The following is an 18954-nucleotide window of genomic DNA, read 5'->3' as shown; positions in this document are numbered from 1 at the left end:
GATCCCCTGAATACATAAAGCAAGATCCAATACCACAGACAGTAATGAATGGATTCATTTTTCATGCAAGGCCTGATAGATAAATAATTGCACTTGTCCCTGTTTTCATACTAGACTGCCTGTCATGGATTGGTCAATTGATCGTGTTTCCTCACGTTTTACCTGCTGCCGTTTTCGCCTGTGCAGCCTATTTCCCAAGAGGAATCACCAGACATATCTGCAGTGGTGCCAATCCATGCGCAACAAAATACATTTAGTCTGTGTGAGATAGTGTAATATAACAAATATTTGTAAAATATACATTTTAACATTGTGTTCTGCTAGTGCTTTTTGAAATAATATCCTATTCACTCATGCTGCATGGATGCTGTAGTTTGCCTCGTCTCTTAAATGGATATGGAATACTGAGAAGTCTTGTTGTCTACATCAAAACTGTGCCCATTTACCTTCCAGGATGAAGAGTCCATTCACTCACTCATTCCATCTACCCACATATTACCACTGTTTCTACTGTGTAGTCCTGTTATCTAGTGTTGCTTTTTATAAAGTAGCAGCGAATGCTGTATGTCTGCCAACCTCCCAAAAGATCTTGTTTTATTTTGTCCACAAGTGCGGCTTGTTTTCTTTTCAACACCTCCCCATCACCTCTCACTAGACTACCTCTTATTACCTGCCTATTCAAACGTAATTTCACCTTTTATTTATTGTGCGAGGGCACCCAGAAACAGGTCATTATTTTCTCTCGCCGTACCCGAGATCAAAGGCAACACGAGTGATTACCGGGAGTCAGGTTTCTTTGAAGATGTTCCGCGCACGCATCCGTTTTGGTCGGCGTAAGAGCGGGGCGGCGAGAGCAAAGTGCATTAACCTGCCCAGCTGCACAGGGCCTGTCACTCATTTCACACCCTCTGATAGCTCATTCACTATAGGAGATAGAGAAAGAGAGAAATAGAGAGAAAAATTTTAGAGAGATAGAGAGATATTTTCCCTCTCCTTTGCAGTGTTTCCAGAGCCCAGTTCAGATTGTATGGTTTTTATTTGCTCCTCCAAGCCTGCACAATATAATGTGATTTGATTGTGATGTTTGTGAAAGGGGATGATATGAACACAGGCTTAACAAACAGATGAACTATTATGCTGCTGGGTAGAGCATATTGGGAAAAATCGTTTTAATTTGGCTTTTTTCCTGAAATAATAAAAAGAATCCAAACATGTTCGCTTTCCAAGCATTTCTCTGTTGTATATTTACAATAAGATGGTTGGTTAATGAAAAGCACAGTATAGGCTTGGCTTCTCTCCCAGGTTTCCTGAACATCAAAACTTTTGTCACGCAACACTGTACAGTTTCATTGAAAAGATGGCTGGTTTTATCATAATGATTAAAACAGCCATATACATTAACGCAACTGGCAATTAACATATAGCACATAAATGGCTGCAGGCTTGAGGCTGGCTTGTTTGTGTATGGAGCTTTTTAATTTTCCTGAAAGACATATGAGCTGCCAGGGAAGCACTGGCTGAGGTCCATTCTCAGGCTCTTGACTTGGCCCTCACGTACAGTGCTGCATATAAGGCTGCGCTCACCGGGGCCTGTGGGACCACACAGCTGTGGTCAACCAAGCGTCCTGCTCCACCAGGGCATGAACTCACATACTCACATCAGCTGAGCAGGAGGCCTGTCAGAACGAGGGAGGGAGGGAAAGAGAGACAGAAAGAGAGAGAGAGAGAGGGGAGGGAGGAGGAAGGAGGGGCGAGGGAAGGGGCAAAAAAGGAGACACAGTGAGAGAGAGAGAGGGAGCAGGAGAGAGACGCTAACCATTAGCAAATTTACGTCATCCCAAGCCCAGGGTCAGACAGACCACCCAAACGGTTGGCCACCAAGGACAAAGACGATGGGGTGTGGGGGAGGGGGTGTGTGTGGAGGGAGATGGGGGCGCAGGCTGAGCTATGCCCTCAGACTGGACGTAATGTCTTGAGGATGACACATGGTTTTACATTGAGTGTGCGGTCAGGTGTGCAGTGGAGCATGCTGTTGGCACTACGAAGGCAGGCAGGGCTCATCATTAGATGCTGCCACCCAGGGAAAGTGTCAGTCGAACGAGTCCGCCATTTCTCCCCTATTGAATTTTATGGACATCTCCTGGACACCGTGCCCTATCTCCATGCATGTGTTTTCTGGGTCATGATTTTTTGGGCTGCCTTGAAACGGTAATTGGATCACGGAATTCACTCCCGTAGCCTGACAATGGGGCCCATTTACTGTCTCAGCGCACCGGTCACCCTTCTTATAAATCTTTCACAGAGAAGATTAATCGCTTCAAAAGTGAACGCATGAAGTAAATAAATAATGAGCAGAGTGATGATTTCTATTGTCCAGTCAGCAGTTAACCCAAAGAGGTCAACTGTAAAAAAAAAGATAAATAAAGAAGAACAACAACAGAGAGAGAAGAAGAAAATACAATATTTAAACCATAAAAATGAAAAAGCTGCTGTTTTATGACACTTGCTTCCAGGACATTGCAGTGTGTGGAGTGTCAGTGTCATCTTAGCCTCTTCGTAGCTGTGATCCATGTGCCTGGATCTCTTTCTTTTTCTTTCACCAAGCTCTCTTCGCCTCCTGGGTCCCCTTGGCAGAGTGCATGTATAATCCACCATGCTTGTGAAAAGTTCAACCGCATACATTTATGAACTTGCCCCAAAAAAATGGTGCGATATTTGGGGAGGGGAAGTGAGAGATGAAGGGGACTCTATAGTAGATTCCTTTTAGTGGGGCTCCTTCAGGGCTTCGACTTTTTGCAGTGACTGATGGTTCAAATCCGCACAGCCACATTAATGGCAAGAATAAGGATTTCATGGAGGCTAACAAGAGGCTCCCCCCTGGTAGGGAACCAGCGGGAGCCTCTTTCTCATCCAATGCTACCTTAATGGCATCACAGAGGAACAACTCGTGAATAGCATACCAACTGACGTCCCTCTCTCTCTCTTTTTTTTTTAACTATGCTGGCAGTCTCCTTGGGTATTACAGCCGAATATGAGGTTACTGTTTGCATGGCCACCTTTAATAAAAAGTGACAAGGATTTATCACCCTTTCACAGTGCCTCGTGAAGCCACTCCATCAGGTAGTGGAAATCAAGCACACAGTTATATTCACCGCGTTATTAATGCAAGTTTGATGCGGGGGCCTGGAGGAATAAAGAGGAGCTCTCGCACAGAGGTGGGCTAATTTAAAATATGTGGAGGGGACAGGCAGGAGTTGATGATCTGAAAGTTTCCAACTGCGTTGTTTGGCTTTCGGAACAAATAACCTGAGGTATTTTTTTTTTCCATGGCAATAATGTATGTTTTTGTCATTTAGATGCAATGCTTCTTCTATCAAGGCACTACACAACACTAACATAGGAGAATGCCTTTCAAGTTATTCACAGCACATACCTAGTGTTAGGACACCATTTACACAGCCTTTCCTAAATACTAGTCTTTTGGTCATTTCAGAGGGTATACTCTCCCTCTCTCTCTCTCTCTCTCTCCCTTGTCTTGTTAGGATCTGGAGGTTTGTGCCTCACACCAGGCATCCTGAGTAAGGAGTTCCTGGCTGGTTGCTAGGTGATAGGCTCCTGATTAACGAGGACGTCTCTTGCTGGAGTTATCACTAATTGACAGCTGCTCACCCTGAGGGCTTTATTCTAACCCTGAGACCCTGGTATAATAGGAGGGCAGTGCTCCATCACCCCAGTGTGAGAGGCTCGTTGTGAAGGGACTGGCTGTTGCCTGGCTCCTTTCCCCAACTAGAATATCTGAACATTTTGGACAGAAAGAGAAAGAGTGACACAGAGAAAGAGAGAGAGAAACAGAGACAGAGAGAGAGAGAGAGAGAAAATCTCACACTAATTCCATACCATCTGTACTAACTAATGCACCGGGCACCCAAACACAGAGAGAGAGAGAGAGAGAGAGAGAGAGAGAGAGAGAGACAGAGACAGAGAGAGTCCGGGAGAAGAGGAAAAGGATAGCGGGATATATGGAGAAGATAAAATCTGGAATGACAGAGGGCAAGAGAAAAGGGGTCGAAGCAAGCAAAGAGAAAACTCAGGGAGGGGCATCAGCAGGGTATACAGAGTTCCCCTGCCAATCTCCCACCATCTGGACCTAGTCACCAGAGCTGGCCAACCAACCGCTTTTAAAACAGGGCTAATCTGATTACTGCCCCTCCATCCCAAACAAAAGTCAAATTAAAATAAGATTATTGCAAATCACACTGCGTAGAAAGGTCCTTGTTTTTATTGGGAGGGGAGTCTGGGAATTTGAGTATCAGTTGACCTGACACTGCATTTTGAGTTTGACTGTTTGATTTGTGTACAGATCATGTTCCACAGGGTATACTGCAATGATCTGGTTCATATATACTCCAATGGGTAATGCAATTTATATGAGAATAATGAATGATGTAATTGTTGAACTGCTGATGTGGTCTGTGCATTAACATCGACTTTGGTCATGTTTGTTTATTCGTGTTCTACTAGCAGTGCCATTCCTTTATCATTTAATCTAGATAATGTCTTATTTTTAATCATTAAACAATGCTGTTGATACACCAAACATATAAACTCTTGTGCACTGTTGTCAAGAGTTAGCCAATATCTTAATAATCTTTTTGACTCACTGTAACCATTACTATTTACAAACTACTCCACTATTTGTGGTGGCCTACTGGTTAGCGCTTAGGACTTGTAACCGGAAGGTTGCCGGTTCGAACCCCGACCAGAAGGCACAGCTGAAGTGCTCTTGGGCAAGGCACCTAACCCCTCACTGCTCCCCGAGCGCCGCTGTTGTTGCAGGCAGCTCACTGCGCCGGGATTAGAGCGCCGCTGTTGTTGCAGGCAGCTCACTGCGCCGGGATTAGTGTGTGCTTCACCTCACTGTGTGTCCACTGAGTGCTGAGTGTGTTTCACTAATTCACGGATTGGGATAAATGCAGAGACCAAATTTCCCTCACGGGATCAAAAGAGTATATATACTTATCTTGTAACAGGTCCATCTTGGAAGTGTCCTTAGATGACAAACAGGTATGTTATGAGACTTGCGTGGAATTCCGTTGGGACGAGGGGGGCCATATCAGCTATGCACACACACACACACACACACACAGGTGCAACCTGCGTTGTGTTGAACCTGCGTGGTTCAGCCCTGCACACACCCGGACTCGAACCCACAAACAGCAGCGGATCGGGAGTCTGACAATCGAGCTAAAAGCCCAGGCTGCTAGCTTTCATACCAGCACTGCTCTTGAACAAGGGGGCAGGCGAACGTTCAGAGAGCGTAGACACTATGGCGGATCTGAGGCTAAATAGTAGACCAGTTCCACCTAGCCATTCCATTGAACCCCATTCAATTTGGCGCCACTTTGACATCAGTGAGGTTTTGATGGATTGACAGTAGGCTATGAATGTGGCGAGTGCTGTTTATATAAAATCACATTTATCTACGAACAACTAGGACATTTAAGAAAAGTAAATGTAGACGTGGTGGTAACAAAGTAAGGCTACATTAACCCAATCTCTTGGTGCAGCTAGAGTTACAGGCAATTCCATGCAAAGGTCATCCTTACCATGGAAAAAAAAGTTGTGCATACGCAAATAGAACTGTTGTTAAAATCTTCATTTAGGTCTATATTTTATTATCTGATCTGATTGAATTTGATGGAGAATTACACTCTTTTTACATCATAAATATGGTGTGCAACCATACAGAAACAACATTTTTCACATGGTAATATTATACATATTTAAAAAGTGGATAAATGGACTCAAGGTTCAAACAAATTGTATCCTTTGACAAATTCCAGATTGACAAGGGAATGGTAGAGCAATGTGTATGCTCAGCTTGCCTTTAAGAGCACAACTCCTTACATTTGTAAGGGTTTTGTTTTTAAGTCAGCATGTTCCATGGCCATGTCACATCCATAACGTTTTATAGGAAAAGTTTATGCTACACACAGTGTTGATGCGACAATGTCCATAGTGTCTGTGCAAAGCTGATTTATATCAATGTAAAGTTTGATGAACAAATTGTGCCCCTTTCTTACTTTTAAAACCTTTAATGGTGCGTTATGGATGTGACGTTATGGATGTTACATAATGTGACTTTACAAGACAGGAGACTTTCTTTTACCTCAAAGCCGATAAACGTCTGTTATGGTGTCAGTTTCAACGCATTTCACCTTAGTGTTTACTATGACATTTCAAAGATTATTAGGTTGATCAAAACCACAGGGAGGCCTCGCCTAAGCATTAGCAAAACAAACATAATGTAACGATTTGATAGCGACGAATACAGATGTCCAATCAAAAGGTTTATTAGCTGAGAACAAGAGCACACAGACCAAGACCACCACTACATAGGAAACACAAAGGAAGTCAATAAAACAAGCACGATACACGAACAGGGTAGTCACATACAATACACCAGGCAAAACACATGAGGTACAACGTAAAGAAAGACTACACAAGCTAACACATACATGACACGGAAAACGCAATTACACGAACTAAAACCGACATTACACAAACCAGCATTCACACACATTGCATTCTGGGAGGCTAGCACTCAGTCCAAAAGGCACCGACGTTACAATAATATTAAAATACCTCCAGTGATTAGCCTAGCCATAGCCTATTTTCAAGTGGCCTAATAACGAAAATCTGAGCGATTATCTTCCCGTAACTGTCATACTGTTGTTGTACAGTAACTGGATTACCGTGTTAGCTGGTGAAGATGGCTAACTTTGCAGCTAATTCAATAGTTACGAAACAAACTGCTAATGTCTTTACATGAAAAATTGTCTTTAAAATTGACAAACATCATATGGGTAATTCAAGGCACAAGTCAACCGGGACCATAAAATAATTTCTTTTTCGCTATAGACTGCCGTTCAATTTTTTTTGAAAGATAGGTCCCATGGAAGCAAACGGAAGGGGCGGGACTTCGCCACTCAATAACGGCAGTTTTTCCTACATGATGCATTACGAAAATGACGCATGGTTTCAAAAACACACTTTTTGTGTTCATTCAAGTCTCCTTCATGCTACATTTATCATAGTTTCGGCAGTTTCCTTCAAAATTCACAGTTTGTAGAAAACCTGTAATCTCTCACAAAAGTGTGTCTATTCATTCATGTCACATCCATAACGCTGATAAAATGCCTTGTATTCTTAGGATAAAAATGATTATATGAAATTTAAGGATTTCTCAGTATTCAGAGGACAGAGGTTACATTAAAAGTTATGCAAATTAATTCACTGATACTAATTTTGCCCCTACTCTAAGGCATTTTGTTTACCAATATGAGTCCAATTGTCACATCCATAACGCTGGAACTGCCCTTACACGAGTCAGACTACGTGCCTATGTTACATCTACAAGCCTCGTCAACCAATAGGAAACGGTTGAAATTTGCTTCAACCCGTCTCGACTGACGTCTACATGATGACTGTCCATATCTTTTACTGTCTATGCTCTTGAAGCGTCAGGGAGTAAGGTACTAACGCTTCACACGGACAGCTATGCTAGCTTAGCCTGACGAGCCAGACCCACATTAAAATGTAGGGTCTGGGCACTCACCGTTCGCAGTGCTCAGTCTGAGGCGGGATAATCAGTTGTCTTTCAAATTCCCTCTGCACGCAATAGGACAGCGGCAGCGCTATGAGTCCCATGCGTTTCCCACCAATGGAACTAGTTGGCTAGTTCAAACGTTTGCCAACTTAACCCTTAAAGGTGTAGGTTTTTGAACGTTCTAAGTTCCGCAACAATTGAAGGTTCTAAAATTCTATGTTGAATTCAATGAACCCAGATATTCTTTAGAACATTCATTTCTCAACATTCCCGTCACACCGTACTCCTTTAAGGGTTAATAAAAGCTTAACTCGTGTCACACTGTTCGCCAACAGCAACATCCATCTTATTTGTTTTCAAGTAGCAGGGAATTCAAGCCAAACCGTTGCAACTCTGGCATCAATCATTACGTTAAGCCCACCTAACGACTCTATACACGATTTCATTGGCCTGATTGAGAGTTGCTATGGTGGGCAGCCGTGGCTCACTGGTTAACACTCTGGACTTGTAACCGGAGGGTTGCCGGTTCGAGTCCCGACCAGTGGGCCGCGGTTGAAGTGCCCTTGAGCAAGGCACCTAACACTGCTCGCCGAGCGCTGCCGTTGTAGCAGGCAGCTCACTGCGCCGGGAGTGTGTGCTTCACCTCACTGTGTGTTCACTGTGTGCTGTTTATGTTTCACTAATTCACCGATTGGGTTAAATGCAGAGACCAAATATCCCTCATGGGATCAAAAAAGTACGCATGCATACACACGCACACACTCATTTACATACACAAAAGTAGGGGATGGAGATGGAGACAAATTGACAAGCGTGATTTATTAGTGGAGAGAATGTGGATCTGGATACCAGTCATATTTTGTACCACTCTGCGGTACATCTAGTTTTCCAAAATGATGGCGTGTTCCTTTAACTAAAGATTATACATGGCGGAGTAAGATGGGAACCCGGATCACACAAGGGGGGGGTGGGGCGGGTGTCAAAATCCTGCTTTATGCAGAGCAGCGACTGTTCCATTGAAGTCTATGGTAGTCTATGGCCATAGCTCAGAATTTCACCCGGGCGGTCATATAGGTTTAGTCAGATTTTTTTTTTTTTTTTTTTTTTTTTTTTTGCCCAAATTTCCGTTCAATGATTCCGGGACACTGAAAGACCGGGTACAGTCTGGAACTTGGTGGACATGTAACCCCACATGGATAGCATGGAACCATCGTTTTTCGCTTTGATCTGTAGCCCCTCCGCTGAATTGGACCCCCGAAAGGAGGGTAGGGCAGACACAGTTTTCTGTGAATATCTCGAAAACCGTAGGGTTTAGGAGGACCATTTTTTTTTTGTATGTTGATCTCAAGGGGCCATGTCAACCCATTCCATAACCACTCATTTCATGTATAAGCCACCTAGTTAAACACAAAAAGTAAAAATGAGGTGGTGTAATTGAAGGTATCTGTGACCTAACATAGTCAAAACTGCACAAAATGGAAGTGTAGGATCATTATGACACCCTATGTATGCACGCCAAGTTTTGTGGAATTCGCTCATGGGGGGCCACACAATAAATTAATTTATGTTACTATACACCAACTGGCCTGTAGGTGGCCGGAGACAGTTTTCTGTGAATATCTCGAGAACCGTAGGGCCTAGGAGGTCCACCTTTTTTTTGTATGTTGGTCTTAAGGGGGCATGTCAACCCATCTCATTACCACTTATTTCGTGTATAGCGCCACCTAGTTAAAAATTAAAAAGCAAAAAATGAGGTGTTTTCATCTCAATATCTCTGGCTGACAAGGTCAAAACTGCACGAAATTAAAAGAGTAGGATCATTATGACACCCTCTGAATGCATGCCAAGTTTTGTGTACTTTCGTTCATGGGGGGCCTTACAATAAAATAATTTATGGTATGTTGGTCTCAAGGGCCCACATCAACCTGGCTCATAATCACTCATTTGTGATTTGCCCCCCCCCGGTAAAAAATGAAAATCAGTAGGATACCACATACTATCGGTATTAGAACGGCCGATACATAATTACAAATTCAGTAGGATCAAAAGAAAGCCAAAATAAATATTCATCATCATCATCATGGCTGCATTTTCAGTATTGGCGGTGAAGTAGTCGTTTGTCCACTAGATGGCGCATCGTTGCAGTGAGACGTAATTTTGTTGGAAGTTAAAAGTGGGTTGGAAAAAACAATGGACGCTTCATACAAGGACTGTAATTTACCGCAGCGAACATCTAATAAGGATAGGACGATGTTCACATGAAGTGTAATTCCCATTTCTTCTTGAAGCCTAAATAAATCTAAGGATGTTTCTCGGACATGCTTGGTTTTACTGCAGGCACGTTAATCTTGTAATATCAATAAGGACCTAGGTAATGTTACCAAGTTAAGCGTTGGTTGAGTGATGGAGGCATTTGATTGATTGCATTTGTAGAAAACTATAAATGCGGTTATACCAAGCAAATTGATAGCAGCACTGTTTGTATCTTTTCGACTGTCATTTATTGCACGTGCTACAAAGATTTACCAACGCGTTAATCGGTCTGATACAGTTTTGCCTATACATGCGTGAGACTGAGACGCCTGTTTATTTTGTTTTAAGTGCGCAGGGTGTGAGAGGGGAATCGATGTGCTTTGATTACAGCTTGGTAGTTGTAGTCTGTGAAATTAAAAAGCACGCGTGTGTGAAGTATCCAAACAATGACACCTTCATTTCATTATGGCTGCTTTAGCAAAACACCTTAAGCTACTGTGTAGTGGGTCCCATTTAGAAGTGGCTACTTCATTCAAGCTTTCCTTGACTCATGGAGCTGCGTGAATGTTATTACAACTTTTCGCCACGATATGACAGGCTTGATACTGTAAGGCGTAAGCCATTGGTTTCCAAAGGAGATTTTATTTGTGTCGCCAGCATAGCCTATTGACAATTTATGTTGTCAATAGGCCTACCTTATAATCCTACCTGTAGCTTAGGGAAGCTAACAACTTTCTATTAGGATCTAGTTTGTTAGTTACCGTTTTGTCATAACTCCCTGATGCATTTTTGCATTTAGAATAGCCAGAGCGTGTATATCTCAATCGGAAATTAAACAATATCGGGTGCCTATGGACTAGGCTGGGTGAACCCAGCCTGATCTGCCCGCTATTTATTTTTTGATTTCTTAAAAGATTGAGCTTGGTCTGATGAAAGCCAGACTAGCCATGGACCTCAGTTAAACAATGCAAGGGAACATGAATCAGCCTATATTTGCACTAACAATAACGGACAAAAGCTTTTCAACTTTGGCCCGTTAAAATGTGTATGAACAGTCTAGCGACGCATTTCATCAAGGCCCATTTGAACATGTCAGTTATTTGCACCACTGGTTAGATGTAAAACAGCATTTCGTTTGAGACTAGGCTACTGTTACTTAATTTGTGCATTAACAATAACGTTTCAGACTACTGTTACTTAATTTGTGCATTGACAATAAAGTATTACATGAACTAAAGATGACTAAAATCTTATGTAGAAGAAGAAACATTCACAAAAAATCCATCCATCCAAAAATGACCTTTGTTTTTGATAGCTGTTGAAAACGGCATGGAACTGACAGAGATGTTTTTGTTTATAAATACATAAAAAATAAATAAATAAATAACATTATGCTGATACCTTTTCCCAAATACAATGTAGCCTACAGGTGTAAGTGACCTTTCATCAATCCAGTTGCAATGGATGAACTGTGATGAACTGCCCTACTTGTGATTGTTTAGAGATTTTAAAGGTTTTATAACAATTCTACATCTTCTTTGGCTATTCTACAATCTATTCACCTTTTCAGCACCAGTAGGGTACTTTCTGTGCAGCCGCTTTTACACACACTCAGGCATGCCAAACAAGCATACACAAAAAGTTTCAAGAGTGGGGATGGAGTAAAATATGGAGACAAATTGAAGTGTGATTTATTTTCGCGGAACGGATGTACAGGACTGAGCGGCGGTCATATTTTGTACCGCTATGCGGTACATCTAGTTTATTCTGCTGCTGTTGGCCGGTTGCTACATACGCTCATCAATACTCTTGTGTACTATTTATGCAGACAGGACTGACTCGATCCCCATTTCATGCCATGAACTACGATGAATTATCGTGCTCCGCCATGTATATACTTTGCTTTAACCCTTAGAACCCGATTGACGCAAAGTGCGTCAAAAAACACACCCTTTCTTCTCTGTTACATTGCTCCGGAACTGTTCATCGCAGCGAGATGAAACCTTTATTGCGACAGAGCAGAAGAGGGGCTTTCCAACGAGACTACATACTTGTCTGTACGATCAAATATGAGAATTTAAAAAAATAATGAAATTAAATCAAATTGCATCATATTTACAGTCTATACTTCTCTGCGTTCACCTGCGCACCCATTACTCTCGTTTGAATTACCCGCGGACCTGTGATCGGATAGATATGCCACGCATGTCAGATGAAAGAGGAGACTCAGAGCTATCATTTGATACCCCGTACATCCTTCTCGGTTATAAAACAGACGAAGTGACAGCAAAATAATAACTTCATATAGCTGGACTTACCCCACGTTTTTGTCTGTTTTTGTGGCAAAGCATGTTTATAATCCAACGCTATCGTGTGTTTCTCTATGGCAAAGCATGTTCATAATCCGGTTTTGAGATCCTAGCAAATTCCTGCAGGGCATCCAATTCAAGGCTCACATTACATCCCAATTTGTTCAACAAAGAAACACCTTTTTTGCCTTTACTTTGTTCATGGCAATGCAGTAAAAAGTTGAGAATCATTAGTGCATACACCATAGGCACGCAGGCTAACACGCAACCTTGGGTCAAGTCGGGTCAGATCAGTTCGTGTCACAGATATGTAGCGCAGAAAGGTCATTTTTTCATCACTTAATAAAAAAAAGGCATTTATTTCCGTAAATCACACACCACATATTTCTGTAAATTGCTCAGCCCCAGAGTTTACCTCCAACATGGCAATTGTATTGCCCGATTCAGGACAGTCTGCCCTACACACACCTGAAATGCATGTAGAGCTATGAGATTGCTGTGGTGAGATAGCTACATGTCGAAATATAAGAATTTTTATAATACGCTTTTTATATTTTAATTCTTTAAAAATCAAAATAAAATCAATGCTAGTACTAATACATGAAATTATGCCAGATCTGGATAGCCTAGACTCTGCTGAAAAAACAAAACAATATATATATATATATATATATATATATATATATATATATATATATATATATATATATATATATGTGTGTGTGTGTGTGTGTGTGTGTGTGGCACTTACAATGACCAGAATAAATCCTTATGAATAAAGGTAGTGAAAATGCCCTAAAAACAGCTTAGGGTTCTAAGGGTTAACTATCCATCAACTACAGCCAGAGAATGTCAAATAAGTAGACGGGCTCTGCTACAGCTAAGGAGCATAGCTAGTATTAGTCCTGTAGGGCTTGTGACCTGCAGCCAACGGTGTATGTTTGCCTACATTTAGCCTACCGCAGGGCAGGCAGGATAATACAGCAGACAAAACAAACAACACACCAACATGCAGATAAGAAAAGAACAAGAAGATGTCCAAGAGCAAAGCACTGTAGGCCTACACTGATCTACACAGTAATCCTGTACTGTAGGCCTACTCTCAAAGAGCTCAGGATAGACTAGCCCATATGTCTTGCTGTGCTGTTCATTTTAATGCAGGAGGCAGTCAGACATCTCAAGTCACAACAATCATAATTGATTCTGATAAATTCCGAGCCTCTAATTGCAAGCAAGCTCAAAGAAGTCGACTGATTTCAAAACACCCGCATTACAGAAGCGCCCTGCCTAATTGGAACGTGCACATTTCTATGGCTCTGGTGCATACCTGAACAACTGATGCAATTTCCGGGCGCCTCCTTTTGTATTCACCCCTTGCAGACACGTGACTTAAGTCACGTGACGGCTCCGTGCTGGACGGCAAAAAGATGGGAGAAGGACGGCAAATTACATTATGTCATAACGATTATGATGAACTGAACACCATTACTATAACACCTTTGTAGTTCAATGTATTGCTGTTTGGGGTCTGATAGTCAAAGACAGATGCCAGTGGTGTTGTTAGATGAAATGGGTCATGATAGCAAATGTAAAGTTATTAAAACTGGTGGTAACAGCAAGGGGAGATAATGTTAGGTCGTAAAGTTAGGCTACTGTAAATAACATTATGGTAAATGAACACCCATAAGTATTTCTGGACTAAAATATTGCAAAGCGATTTGGTTACTTTATTTGTCTTGCTTTTGTCAGTTGTATATAGTCAAAACGTTAAGAATGTCATATCAGAACATGAAATAATAACTTACTGCCACACTTAGATGCTAGCTATTCTAGCTAGAGCTAACGTTTATCGTAGCTCATAGTGCTAGGGCTAATGTAACTAGTCAGTTTGTACGTTGCCCAGCGAATAAACGTACTTCTTACATGTCTTAAGTCAAAGAATTGAAAGAAATAGGAAATAAAAAACTTGAACGGTATTATCTGTTTACATTCAGATCTTGCCAAAGACTGCCTAAGTGCAATCTGCCGTCCTGTTCAGAGTCTATGGTTGCTATAGCAACCACTGCTGTGCTTCATACACTGAGGAGATAAGCATGCAATTGTGGTTGAAATACTCCCGAAACACAAAGAAAACAAACCAAAATATATCTATGCAAGAACAAGGGATGTTGTTGTATTCCAAACAATAAACCAACAGTCGTGGAAGGGCATTACTACAGTTAAATCTCACTATAATCTCCTAGCTGTGCGATATAAAGGTGTTTAAGTCGTGATTCACTCGGATCTTTCACCCGTGTCTTTAAATTAACCCATGAGTCGCGAGTCTCTAGTATCATTAACTCGGATCAGTTGAGTCCTACTACAATTCAATCTAAAACGATAAACAGCGCCACACACAAACCTCTTGCAACATTAGCTAGCCTCCTAGCCCTAGCCATCATAGCTGCCAAAAATGTAACAATTTCGTAGGCAACCACAACTCCACAAATCAACTCAAGCGACTGAGTGAGCAGGCAGTCCGAGATAACTGGTTAACTTCCATAGAGCCGGAAACATTGCAGACTCACAGACCATGGGACTCAGATTGGAGCGGCTGAGTAGCAATCCGGGTTAGTCGGATCAGCCCGGCGGTTAAGCTACGTTGAGTACGAGTCAGTAGAATCAGCCGGCTACGTTGTCATGAGTGGATCTGCGAGCGCAGTAGCTCCTCCTCGAGGTGAAAAGCAATTCCACAACAAAAGCCATTTTTCCACTTCTGAAATAACATTCAATGTTCTGCATGTAGCCTAGACATAATTAGATTTGGTGTATAGATGTAGCATATTAAAATGCAATTAGGTCGTGCAGACAGTCTGAACTGCACGCTCATGGAGCCCTTGAGTATCTACCGGGTCAGTCGAATCAGCTGGGCGGGCGGTTACGTTGTTATGAGTCGCGAGTCAGCCCGAATCAGCCCGGCTACGTTGTCATGAGTGGATCTTTAGAGCAGCGAGTAACTCCTCGTCAAGGTGAAAAACAAATCCACAACAAAAGCCATGCTTTCACTTCTGAAATAACATATGTTCTGCACACATAGCCTACTATAAAAAGCAATTAGGTCGCAAAGACAAACCGAAACATTGTAAGCTCTGTATGGAGTTGCTTGAGTAGGCTAGCCTACCTGAGTCAGTTGGATCAGCCGTGCGGGCGGTTCACGTTATGTTGTTATGAGGCGAGTCAGCCCGAATCAGCCCGGCTACGTTGTCATGAGTGGATCTTTAGAGGAGCGAATAACTCCTTGTCAAGGTAAAAAGCAAATCCACAACAAAAGCCATGCTTTCACTTCTGAAATAACATATGTTCTGCACGCATAGCCTACTTTAAAATGCAATTAGGTCGCGAAGACAGTCCGAAACATTGCAAGCTTTGTATGGAGAGTAGGCTAGCCTACCTGGGTCAGTCGGATCAGCCAGGCGGGCGGTTACGTTTGTTGTTATGAGTCGCGAGTCAGCGAATCAGCCGGCTCGTTGTCATGAGTGGATCTTTAGAGGAGCGAAGTAACTCCTCGTCAAGGTTAAAAGAAAATCCACAACAAAAGCCATGTTCACTTCTGAAATAACATATATTCTGCACGATAGCCTACTTTAAAATGCAATTAGGTCGCGAAGACAGTCCAAACATTGCAAGCTCTGTATGGAGTTGCTTGAGTAGGCTAGCCTACCTGGGTCATTTGGATCAGCCCGGGCGGACCCGGTTACGTTATGTTGTTATGAGTGCGAGTCAGTCGAATCAGCCGGCTACATGAGTGGATCTGTAGACGAGCGAGTAGCCTAGTTTCTACTCGTGTCAAGGTGATAATAATAATAGGCCTAATGAGAATAGTAGTAATAATAATAATAATAATAACAATAATAATAATTTATTCACTGCAGGGCATTTCTACGTTCCTGTTTCTATGTCTACATTGAAAGTCAATTGCTTAGGCTAGGTTAAGACAATAAATAAACAGTCTGGAGGTTTTGACGCTATTATATTAGGCTAGTTTATTTATATTATATTATATTATATTATATTATATTATATGCTATTATATTAGGCTACCTAACAGTATAGCTATGATTAATAGTATTATTAGTTGCCTAGTATTAGCAGCCTATAATACTTATTAGAATAAATTCCTAGTAGCCTACTATTAGTAGTAGTGGTAATAAACATTGTAGCAGAGTAGCATTAGACCTAGGCAAACTTTTCTATTGTTAACAAAACAACAACAAATAATTAATTATTATAATATAGGCTACCCTCTCTGTCAATAAGATCAACGTTTCTGAACATGAGCACCAAAAAGATGAACAATGTGTGGATGCACTTTGACCAGGAGAGCAAAACTCTAAAGGCTAAATGCAAGTGCTGCAAAAACCTGGTTTCAAATCATGGAGGATCCACATCCAACATGAGAAGGCACTTAACGAAATGAAGCACCCCACGGCACTGCTTGAACGTAGGACTGAATTTCTTTGCGATTTAGCAATACTGACTCAAATGACTCAAGTGACTCGTTCAACCCGGATCAGTTTAGTGAGTGACTCAGAATAACCCGGATCCTTAAAAGGAATCGAGTTTGACAGGCCTAGTGCGATATGTCCCATTACAACCCATTGATTTGATTCGTGTTCTTGCAGTCCACTAGGCTATTTTGCTGTAGCGCGAACAAAACGTGACGTCACTGCCAAGTAATGTTTTTAACTGCAATGCATAATCTCTAGAATTAACCACGGTGGTAACCAGAAATAAGAACAGAACATTCAGAAATGAATTATTATCTTATCTTATTATGACCGCCGCGCAGCGAAGCGGCGGTCATATAGGTTTAGTCAGATTTTTTTTTTTTTTTTTTTTTTTTTTTTTTTTTTTTTTTTTTTTCTTTTCGCATGCCCAAATTTCCGTCAATGATTCCCTGGACACTGAAAGACCGGGGTACACGAAACTTGGTGGACATGTAACCCCACATGGATAGCATGGAACCATCGTTTTTCGTTTTGATCTGTAGCCCCCCCGCTGAATTGGACCCCCCGAAAGGAGGGTAGGGCAGACACAGTTTTCTGTGAATATCTCGAAAACCGTAGGGTTTAGGAGGACCATTTTTTTTTGTATGTTGATCTCAAGGGGCCATGTCAACCCATTCCATAACCACTCATTTCATGTATAGCGCCACCTAGTTAAACACAAAAAAGTAAAAATAAGGTGGTGTAATTGAAGGTATCTGTGACCTAACATAGTCAAAACTGCACGAAATTGGAAGTGTAGGATCATTATGACACCCTCTGTATGCACGCTAAGTTTTGTGGAATTCCGTTCATGGGGGGCCACACAATAAATTAATTTATGTTACTATACACCAACTGGCCTGTAGGTGGCGAGGAGACAGTTTTCTGTGAATATCTCGAGAACCGTAGGGCCTAGGAGGTCCACCTTTTTTTTGTATGTTGGTCTTAAGAGGGCATGTCAACCCATCCCATTACCACTTATTTCATGTATAGCGCCACCTAGTTAAAAATTAAAAAGCAAACAATTAGGTGTTTTCATCACAATATCTCTGGCTGACAAGGTCAAAACTGCACGAAATTAAAAGTGTAGGATCATTATGACACCCTTCGAATGCATGCCAAGTTTTGTGTACTTTCGGTCATGGGGGGCCTTACAATAAAATAATTTATGTGTACATTTAGTGACGTACACCAACAAGGATTCCCGGGACACTGAAAGACCGGGGTACACAAAACTTGGTGGGCATGTACCCCCACATGGATAGCATGGAACCGTCATTTTTCGTTTTGATCTGCAGCCCCCCGCTGGACTGGACCCCCCGAAAGGAGGGTAGGGCAGACACAGTTCTCTGTGAATCTTTTATGGTATGTTGGTCTCAAGGGCCCACATCAACCTGGCTCATAATCACTCATTTGTGATTTGCACCCAACTCCCCCCCGGTAAAAAATGAAAATGCAATATTATTCTGCTTTAATCGCCCCTATCTTCAGTTAAGATGTTCAGAACTGCACCAAATTTTATGTGTATGATTGACCTGGCATTCTCTGGGGGTCTGGGGGTATGCCAAGTGTCGTAGAATTTAATCCATGGGGGGGTCTAAAACAATTAGGTTATGTGTACATTTAGTGACTGTACACTCATTGGCCTGTAAATGGCGGTGCACACATATAAACATGCACACACACAGGCACCCACATACTATCGGTATTAGAACGGCCGATACATAATTACAAATTCAGTAGGATCAAAAGAAAGCCAAAATAAATATTCATCATCATCATCATGGCTGCATTTTCAGTATTGGCGATAAGTAGTCGTTTGTCCACTAGATGGCGCATCGTTGCAGTGAGACGTAATTTTGTTGGAAGTTAAAAGTGGGTTGGAAAAACAATGGACACTTCCTACAAGGACTGTAATTTACCGCCTTTAACATCTAATAAGGACAGGGCGATGTTCACATGAAGTGTAATTCCCATTTCTTCTTGAAGCGAAATAAATCTGAGGATGTTTATCGGACATGCTTGGTTTTTACTGCAGGTACGTTAATCTTGTAATATCAATAAGGACCTAGGTAATGTTACCGTAAGCGTTGGTTGAGTGATGGAGGCCCATTTGATTGATTGCATTTGTAGAAAAGTATAAATGCGGTTATACCAAGCAAATTGATAGCAGCACTGTTTGTATCTTTTCGACTGTCATTTATTGCGTGCTACAAAATCATTCTGTGCAATGGAAGATTTACCAACGTTACACGGT

At 41.8% G+C, this 18954-nt stretch overlaps 1 long non-coding RNA gene across 1 annotated transcript; it reads right to left on the bottom strand.

The window, feature by feature from the left end:
* Nucleotides 1-1476: 1476 nt before the first annotated feature.
* Nucleotides 1477-14193, bottom strand: LOC125284720. The gene is made up of 3 exons (XR_007191912.1): nt 14160-14193; nt 13499-13583; nt 1477-1676 (listed from the first exon to the last, which is right to left on the bottom strand). It is a non-coding gene; the product is annotated as an uncharacterized LOC125284720 (long non-coding RNA).
* Nucleotides 14194-18954: the final 4761 nt, after the last annotated feature.

Source organism: Alosa alosa, chromosome 19 (genome assembly GCF_017589495.1).
Source record: "Alosa alosa isolate M-15738 ecotype Scorff River chromosome 19, AALO_Geno_1.1, whole genome shotgun sequence".
Lineage (NCBI taxonomy): Eukaryota > Metazoa > Chordata > Actinopteri > Clupeiformes > Clupeidae > Alosa > Alosa alosa.
Note: the sequence above shows the minus strand (reverse complement) of the source record. Positions and strands in the feature narration are given on the sequence as shown.